Source organism: Dipteris shenzhenensis, chromosome 11, assembly GCF_047967505.1.
Source record: "Dipteris shenzhenensis isolate YYH24624 ecotype China chromosome 11, Dip_SZ_1.0, whole genome shotgun sequence".
Taxonomy (NCBI): domain Eukaryota; kingdom Viridiplantae; phylum Streptophyta; class Polypodiopsida; order Gleicheniales; family Dipteridaceae; genus Dipteris; species Dipteris shenzhenensis.
This window is the reverse complement of record NC_141606.1, coordinates 48,129,324-48,139,786: the sequence shown is the minus strand read 5'-3', so window position 1 is coordinate 48,139,786 and position 10,463 is coordinate 48,129,324.

The following is a 10,463-nucleotide window of genomic DNA, read 5'->3' as shown; positions in this document are numbered from 1 at the left end:
GCTCCCTCTCTCCCTCTCAACTTCCATTGTGTCCTCACAACTGGTATTAGAGCTTGGTAGTAGAGCTTGGTGGTAGCATGAGTAACTCGGTGCAGCCTCTAGGCTGGAGATCCTTGTTCAGTAGGAGGAGCTATAGATTTTGGAGCTACTATAACAGTTGGAGAGAAAGGGGCAAAATCCTCTTGGGCATTTGTTTTGCTAGGTTGCAAAGTTGAAGGCGCATGATATAAGCAAATCTTCTCAGACACACACATGTAGTAGCACAAATATCTAGAGTTAGAGACAAAATTTTGACTTGAAGTCTTCAACGAAGTTATAGATTAGATTGAGAGCTACATTTTCACTTTTAACATCTCTGTCATCCAAGTTTTCAGTGAAAAGTTACAGCTCCTGCAAAAAGTGACAAAATTCATTTTTTATGAGGATTTCGTCTGTTGGATCTCCATATCCAGGCCACCATTTGCAATTTTGACACTCCCAATGGATCCAGAGTGGTCCAAAACTTCTACTTGAGAAGCTGCTTCCGGCTCCGTGAACTTTTGAAGTTGTGGTGAATCTCTGTCTACTTTGACATCTTCATTTCACCATTTCCTGTGTGAGTGGTCAATATCTGGGCTCCATTTGTAGAGCGCCTACAATATATGTCTACAAAGCTGCTTGCCATTTCGTGAAGAATTGTGGGAGTCGCGATTGTTTTTCCGTGGTCTCTTTGAAGGAAATTTCTCAAAGTTTCCAAGACCTTCTCATTGATTGCCATGTGGCATTTTGGCTAAGGTTAAGTTTCCTAAGGTTCATTTTTACAAGTAAATGCAAGGGTTGACTGGCTCTTACTCCATACTTGGATGAGATTTGAGTTGTGATAGAAGAGAGACATTTGCAGATTGTCTTTTTGAGTTCGATTATGTAGTGATGCCCATGTTTTGAGACATCCCAGGTTCTACTTTCACTAGCAGTCATTGCCATAAGTGGATGCTTTACAGGCCATTTGGATGCATTGTGATCCTTGTTGGATGCACTAATAGGCCCAGATTGCCTTGTGGGATGCTTTATTGATGGACGTTTAGCACACATATGCTATTTTATGCTGAGGGACAGCTTTGACATATTGCAGTGGATGCACAGGTTGTGCTATGATCTTTTGGATGAGACATTATTGATGCGTACGCCCATGGACGGTGTTTATGCTTGAGGCATTTGGCTCTTATTGGCATTATATTTACCATTGTTTTGTCATTATGGGTTGACATTTTCTTTTGGGCCATATTTGCTAATATGGATGCATTGTATATGCACATGAGTCAGATGCATTTTGATGCTTTGAGCCTTGAGTATTGGTGACACTATCCTTCATTAAAGCAAACATATTGGGTGCACTTGGTATTTGGTGTGATTTCTCTTTTGCAGGTACTAGCATTTGGGATTTTGTTTCATTTGCATCATGGCATCCTCTTCCATGTCTGAAAAGGAGTTTTTTAGCAGTAAAAAGTTTGATGGGACAAACTTTTCTTTGTGGAAAGAACAGATAAGGGATGTGCTTATTCAAAAGAAGCAGATTAAACCCTTGGTAGGGATTGAAGCTAAGCCTGCAGATATTTTTGAGGATGATTGGAATGAGTTGGGTGCATTAGCAAAGTCTACTATTAGAATTCATCTTGCACAGTCAGTTTATTTCACAGTAGTATCCAGGGCACAAAACATTGAGTGTTACCAATGTGGCAAGAAGGGCCATATGAAAAAGGATTGCTACAAGATGAAAAGAGAGCAAAAGGATAAGAAAAATAATGCAAATTGGGGTGCAAATAAGAAGGAAGAGATTCCAAGGGAGGAGAAAGGAAAAATGAAGATTGATGAGATTAATGCAGTCACTGATGATAGTAACAATGACATTCTCTTCATGTCTAGTCTACTTGAAGACTTGCTCACCACTTCAGATGATGCATATTCCCAAGATTGGATTTTGGATTTTGGTGCTTCATTCCATGTTACTCCCCATAGCGAATGGTTCTCCACTTATGACAATGGAAAGACAGGTTGTGTGCATCTTGGAAATAACTATGCATGTGACATAGTGGGAGTAGGTGACATGAAGTTTTCTTTTGCAAATGGGTCTACATTTGTTTTAAAAAATGTGAGACATGTGCCTAAGTTGACCAAGAGTCTTATTTCAACGGGTCAGCTAGATGATGCTAGTTTTCAGACCACTTTTGGCTTTTATAGTTGGAAAATTCAGAAGGGCTCGATGGTTTTAGCTAGGGGTGCCAAGTGTGGGACTCTGTATCCCTTACATGTATCAGGGGTGTTCGATCATGTTGTTGCAATAACCAGCAGCCAAGTACTTCTTTATGACATTGCAGATTGGGGTACATGAGCCAAAATGGAATGAAACTCTTATGCTGTTTGAGTTATGTACCGCATTTAAGTTATTCTGATTTTGAATTTTGTGAGCACTATCTTTATGGGAAGCAAACTAAATTAGCCCATAAAAGAAGGGGAAAAAAAGAGTTTGAAGTGCTTGATTTGGTGCATTCAGACGTATGTGGTCCCATGCGTACACGGTCATTAGGCGGGGCTGAATACTATGTGACATTCATTGATGATGCAACTAGGAAAGTGTGGGCTTATGCTATATCTCGGAAGAGCGATGTGTTCTAGGTATTTAAAAAATGGTTGGCTTTGGCTGAAAATCAATCAGGTAGAACACTTGAATGCCTACAGATTGATAATAGTGGAGTATACCTCTCATGACTTTTAGCATTTTTGTGATACACGTGGGATTAAGGGGGAGCTCACATCCCCTCATCTAAATGGAAAGAAAGCATTGCCATGTAAATGGGTCTACAAGATGAAGGTCACAGGTGATGATGTGCCTAAGTACAAGGCCCGTTTGGTTGCTAAAGGGTTCAAGCAAGAGAAGGGTGTGGACTTTGATGAGATATTCTATCCAGTTGTGAAGATGACCACTCTTAGATGTGTAGTTGGACTTGTGGCAATAGAGGATATGGAGCTTATGCATATGGATGTTAAGACAGCTTTCTTGCATGGGGATTTGCATGAGGAAATTTACATGATACAGCTGGAAGGCTTTGAAGAAAAGGGCAAAGAGCATTTAATTTGCAAGCTGAAAAAGAGTCTCTATGGCTTAAGCACGTGCTTAGAGAATGGTATCACAAGTTTGATACTTTCATTTGGTCCCAGGGTTTCAGAAGAAGTGAGATTGATCACTGCCTCTACACTAAAAGGGCTAAGGATAATAGCCTGATACTCGTGGCACTTTATGTGGATGATATGTTATTGGCTAGTAAGAACACTTATGAGCTTGATGCATTGAAGGCCAAGTTGCATGAGGCCTTTGACATGAAGGATTTTGGACCTGTAGGTCATATTCTTGGTATGCGCATCATGCGTGAACGGAGTAGGAAACTCCTTTGGCTTTCATAGGAGTATGTTACAAAAGTGTTACAGCGTTTCAATATGGAGGGGGGGAAGGCAGTAAGTACTCCATTCTTCCATATGTGAAACTGAGTCAGGCAGATAGAGATGAGGAGAGGGCCATGATGGCCAAGGTCCCTTATGCATCAGTGGTTGGGAGTCTTATGTATGCTATGATAGCTACTAGATCGGACATTGCATTTGCAGTGGGAGTTGTTAGCTGGTATATGGCTAATCCAGGAAAGAGGCATTGGGAGGTAGTTAAGTGCACCATGAGGTACATGAAGGGTACCAAGGAGGTGTGTATCTGCTTTGGAAGAGGAGAGATGCATGTATTTGGGTACATAGATTTTGATTATGCAGGGCATGTGGATAGCAGGAGATCCACTTCTGGTTATGTGTTCATCTTTGCAAGTGGTGCAGTGTCGTGGACATCACCTACATAGAAGTGCATTGCTTTGTCTACCACAAAGGCCGAGTATGTTACAGCCACAGAGGGTTGCAAGGAGGCTATATGGCTTGATCGGCTACTGAGAGATTTGGGGATTCATACAAGTGTACCGACATTGCATAGTGATTCCATGAGTGCTATTCAGCTAGCATGAAATCTGATCTTTCATGCAAAGACCAAACACATTGAGGTCAGGTACCATTTTATCAAGGAGGTACTTGAGGATAAGCGCATAGAGCTTGTCAAGATTCATATAGATGATAACCCTATGATATGCTGACAAAGAGTCTACCTAGTCAGCGGTTTGAGTATTGTCGTGTATTGATGGGCATTGGATAGTATGCTCATTGGTTGTTCTCCCTTAAAGGCACATTGGCCTTTAACTGGGAGGTTGTGGGGGTTAAAGGCCACTGTACCTTAACCCTGGTTATGTACAATACTTAAACACATATATATATGGATGAAATAGAAGACTAGGGTGTTCAACACCCACCAAAAACTTGTGTCTCTCAAGCTCTCTCTCTTCCTCTCAGCTTCCGTTGTGTCCTCACACTACCTCCTGCCTCATGCTTCCTTGCTACCTAGTTGTCTCTTACTTCCTAGGCTCCTCCTTCCTTGCTTTTGAGTCATCTCCTACTTGACCAGGTTTGGATCCTCCTTCAGGGGCAGATGGTCATTATAGCAGCTATGTTTGGAAGATGTAGTCATGTAGTTGAAGATGGCTACTGCAAAGATCATCCTTCTAGAAGAAGATTCAAACCAGTTCACTCTCTTTCTAGAGCTATGTGATGTAACTCAAGATGAATGCTTAAGATGGACCCATTGCATCGCCAAAGCTATGCTCTCTTACATGCAACATTAGTTCTCATGCATGCGACATCAGTTCTCGTACATGCAACTTTGTTCTCATACATGCGCTTTCATTTGTAGAGGAATGTTTGCAAGGCTAACATTCATTCTAGCTGCCAATTTATGGGGCATTTAAGCCTCTTCCCTCGCTTTTCCAAAGCATGTTTACAAGAACATTACTACAACATATGCTAGCCTTTTTCTGCTTTTTTCCTTACACCTCTATCTTGCTTACTCGGCTCTAGCCTCCCACTTCCAAGTCATCTTCCGCTATCTCACTTCCTTGGCTTCGACTGTGGGGGTTAAAGGTCACTGTGCCTTTACCCCGGTTATGTACAATACTCAAACACATATATAAATGAATGAAAAAGAAGATTAGGGTGGTTCTGCACCCACCAAAACTTGTGTGGCTCTCTGTCTCTCTCTCTCGCTCTCTCTCCCTCTTCCGTTCTTGCTTCAGTTGAGAGCACTCTCAACTGGTATGAGAGCCCGGGTGATCTAGCTGAGCGTGCGTGAATGCTTGAAGCTCAGCAGCTCTGTGGGAGGAAAGAGAAGCTTTGTGGGAAGCTTTGTGGGTGACTTTACTTGCATCCGAGTGTGCAGAGACCTTGGAGGAACCTTTGGAAAAGTCACTTTGGCTTTGCGAAGTGGTTTTGAGAGCCTGTTAAGAGCTTTCAAAGAAAAAGTCGTTTTTTGAGCTTTTCCCTGTTCCGTTCGATGACAGAGACTCCATATTGACTTGTAGAGGCAACTATTGCTTGCTTTTGGTGTCCACATTACTTCAGGAGCTTGGAAACACCTTCATTCTTGAATCTGGGATCATTTCATTGGATTTCTGACTCACTGTGTCAGTTCCTGCGTTTTTTGCCCGGGTGTTGGAACTCAAGTTTTGAGCAACCATTTGTAGATCTGCCAGTTCCGGTGGACTCAGGAGGTCCTAAAACTTCTATGTTGCTCATCATTCGCACTCCGGTGGAGTTTACAGATAGCTCTGTTTCCAAAAACGTTTTTCAGTCCGTGTGTTGGACCCAGTGATTGAGACCACGGTTTCCAAAACCGTCTGTCCCATTGCGTTCCGGATGCCCAAAAACCCCTACCTATCAGTTCTTGCGCGATTTGGTGAAGGATTTTCAGAGTTATAAATCTCTGTGTATTCGATTTCGTCTCTCTGTTATGCATTTTTCATACTAAGGTTTTGAAACCTTAGATTTATGCCACATGGCACTGGATAAGTATTGACTCCCGTTTCTCACTCATCGGTTGAGATTTTGGAGTTCTGGCAGAAGAGAGATATTTGCAGATTTTCTTGCTGAGTCCGATTATGCAATGGCGCCCATGTTTTGAAGCATCTCAGGTTCTATTTTCAGTAGCGCTCATTACCGTGGGACTATGATTTCTTGAGCATACCTTATGCAGATCACTCTGGTTGCAGTTTGAGCAGTGTGCGCTCATTCGTGGTATGCATTGGGTTGCAGTGGATGATTTATAGGCCATTTGGATGCATTGCGGTCCTTGTTGGATGCGCTGATAGGCCCAAATTGCCTTGTGGGATGCTATTTTTTATGGACGCTTTGCACATGGATGCTATTTTATGCTGAGGGACAGCTTTGAAACATTGCAGGTGATGCACTAATAGTGCTATGCTCTCTTGGATGAGACATTATTGATGCATATGCCAGTGGACAGTGTTTATGCTTGAGTCATTTGGCACTTATTGGCATTTTCTTTTGGGCCAGATTTGCTCATATGGATGCATAGTATATGCACATGAGTCAGATGCTTTGAGTTTTGAGTTTTGGTGATATTTCACTCTATTGTGGCATACACATTTGGGTGCACCTGGTATTTGGTGTGATTCTCTCATGCAGGCACTAGCATTTGGGATTTTGCTTTATTTGCATCATGGCATCCTCTTCCATGCCTGAAAAGGAGTTTTTCAGCATTAAAAAGTTTGATGGGACAAACTTTTCTTTGTGGAAAGAACAGATAAGGGATGTGCTTATTCAAAAGAAGCAGATTAAACCCTTGGCAGGGATTGAAGCTAAGCCTGCAAATATGTCTGAGGATGATTGGAATGAGTTGGATGCATTAGCAAAGTCTACTATTAGACTTCATCTTGCAGAGTCAGTTGATTTCACAGTAGTAAATGAGCAGACTACGGAAGATTTGTGGAAGAAACTGTGTGCCACTTATGAGAAGGAAACTGCCTCTAATAAAGTTTACCTCATGAAGAGGTTGTTTGAGCTGCAGATGAAGGAAGGGGTCTCCATTGCTTCTCATTTGAATGAATTCAATATTATTTTCAGCCAGCTTCAGGCTCAGAATATGAATTTTGATGCGGAGACTAAGGCAATATTTCTCTTATGTTCATTGCCATGCTCATGGGATACCTTTCGTACAGCTGTCAGTAACTCTGCACCTGGTGGAGTACTGAAATTTGATGATGTTGTGGGTAGCTTGTTGGCCGAGGAGATTAGACGGAAGTCTATGGATGGCAACAAGCAGGATGCAGCCTTAAATGTGCAAAGGGGCAGATCACAGTTCAGGGGGAAGTCCCAAGAAAGAGGGAAGTCTCGTAGCAAATCCAGGGCACGGAACATTGAGTGTTACCATTGTGGCAAGAAGGGCCATATGAAAAAGGATTGCTACAAGCTGAAAAGAGAGCAAAAGGATAAGAAAAAGAATGCAAATTGGGGTGCAAATCAAAAGGAAGAGAGTCCAAGGGAGGACAAAGGAAAAGTGAAGATCGAGGAGATCAATGCAGTCACACGTGATAGTGACAATGATGTTCTCTTCATGTCTAGTTTATCTGCAGAGTTGCTTACCACTTCAGATGATGCATATTCCCAGGATTGGATTTTGGATTCTGGTGCTTCATTCCATGTTACTCCCCATAGGGAATGGTTCTCCACTTATGATAGTGGAAAGACAGGTTGTGTGCATCTTGGAAATGACTATGCATGTGACATAGTGGGAGCAGGTGACATAAAGTTTTCTTTTGCAAATGGGTCTGCATTTGTTTTGAAACATGTGAGACATGTGCCTAAGTTGACCAAGAGTCTTATTTCAGTGGGTCAACTAGATGATGCTGGTTTTCACACCACTTTTGGCTTTCAGAGTTGGAAAATTCAAAAGGGCTCTATGCTTTTGGCGAGGGGTGCCAAGTGTGGGACTTTGTATCCCCTACATGTATCAGGGGTATTTGATCATGTTGTTGCAATAACCGAGCAGCTAAGCACTTCTTTGTGGCATTGCAGGTTGGGGCACATGAGCCAGAATGGAATGAAACTCTTATGCCGTTTGGGTTATGTACCGCATTTGAGTTTCTCTGATTTTGAATTTTGTGAGCATTGTCTCTATGGGAAGCAGACTAAATCAGCCCATAAAAGAAGGGGAAAGAAAGAGTTTGAAATGCTTGATTTGGTGCATTCAGACGTATGTGGTCCCATGCCTACACGGTCATTAGGCGGGGCTGAATACTATGTGACATTCATTGATGATGCAACTAGGAAAGTGTGGGCTTATGCTATGGCTCGGAAGAGTGATGTGTTCCAGGTATTTCAGAAATGGCTGGCCTTGGTTGAGAATCAGTCAGGAAGAACGCTTAAATGCCTACGAACTGACAATGGTGGAGAGTATCTCTCTCATGACTTTCAGCATTTTTGTGATACACGTGGGATTAAGAGGGAGCTCACATCCCCTCATACTCCAGAGCAAAATCCAGTTGCAGAAAAGATGAACCGTACCATTCAAGAAAGGTTGCAATGCATGCTTTCCAATGCAAGTCTTTCTGGTGGTTTTTGGGCTGAGGCAATGAAGACTGCAGTGCATGTGATCAATAGATCACCTAGTAAGAGTTTGGATGGTGGTATTCCTGAAGAGGCATGGAGTGGCAAGAAGCCCTCTTACTCTCATTTGCGTATATTTGGGTGTGAGGCATATGCACATGTGCCAAAAGAGCTTCGAAAGAAGCTAGATCCTAAGTCTAGGAAATGCATCTTTCTAGGTTATGGTGAAAGTGGAGAGATGGGCTATCGTCTCTGGGATCCAGAAGCAAAGAAGATCATACGCAGCCATGATGTGGTCTTCAATGAGAAGAAGATGCATAAGGCACCCATGAGGGATGTGGAAATGAGGAGAATCACTTTCCAGGATGTGAATCCACCTGCATATGTTGATAGACAGCAAGCTGTCCATGCACCAAATGTGCAAGAAATGGTACAACCAAGTACTCCCACAGGTATACAATCAAGGGTAGATGATGGATCATCTATTGGTGGAAATGATGAGCCAAATGTGGCTGATATGCAAATGGGACAGCAAGCTGAAATGCCCTTGAGAAGATCATCTAGAGTGTCTAGACTGCCTGATAGGTTTGTTCCAGGGGTAGACTATGTGATGCTTACTGATTGTGGGGAGCCTTCTTGCTATAGAGAGGCTATGATGCGTGAGGATCAACGCAAGTGGGAGTATGCTATGCAATCAGAGATGAGTTCACTTATGAAGAATAAGACTTGGGACTTGGTTTCTTTGCCACATGGAAAGAAAGCATTGCCATGTAAATGGGTCTACAAAATGAAGGTCACAGGTGATGATGTGCCTAGGTACAAGGCCCGTTTGGTTGCTAAAGGGTTCAAGCAAGAGAAGGGTGTTGACTTTGATGAGATATTCTCTCCGGTTGTGAAGATGACCACACTTAGATGCATGCTTGGACTAGTGGCATCAGAGGATATGGAGCTTATGCAAATGGATGTCAAGACAGCTTTCTTGCATGGGGATTTGCATGAGGAAATTTACATGGTGCAGCCGAAAGGCTTTGAAGAAAAGGGCAAAGAGCATTTAGTTTGCAAGCTGAAGAAGAGTCTCTATGGTCTTAAGCAAGCACCTAGAGAATGGTATCAGAAGTTTGATGCTTTCATTCGGTCCCAGGGTTTTAGAAGGAGTGAAATTGATCACTGCCTCTACACTAAAAGGGCTAAGGATAATAGCTTGATAATCTTGGCACTATATGTGGATGATATGCTATTGGCTAGCAAGAATACTTATGAGCTAGATGCATTAAAGGCCAAGTTGCATGAGGCCTTTGATATCAAGGATTTGGGACTTGCAGGTCATATTCTTGGTATGCGCATCACGCGTGATCGGAGTAGGAAACTCCTTTGGCTTTCACAAAAAGAGTATGTTACAAAAGTATTGTAGTGTTTCAATATGGAGGGGGGGAAGGCAATGAGTACTCCATTGCCTCCATATGTGAAACTAAGTCATATAGATAGTCCTAAATCAGATGGGGAAAGGGCCATGATGGCCAAGGTTCCTTATGCATTAGCAGTTGGGAGTCTTATGTATGCTATGATAGCTACTAGACTAGACATTGCGTTTGCAGTGGGAGTTGTTAGCCAGTATATGGCTAATCCAGGAAAGAGGCATTGGGAGGCAGTTAAGTGCATCATGAGGTACATCAAGGGTACCAAGGAGATGTGCATCTGCTTTGGTAAAGGAGACATGCGTGTACTTGGGTACACAGATTCAGACTATGCAGGGCATGTGGATAGTAGGAGATCCACTTCTGGTTATGTGTTCACCTTTGCAGGTGGTGCAGTGTCGTGGATGTCTCGTGCACAGAAGTGCGTTGCTTTGTCTACCACAGAGGCTGAGTATGTTGCAGCCATAGAGGGTTGCAAGGAGGCTATATGGCTTGATCGGCTAGTGGGAGATTTGGGGATTCATACAGGTG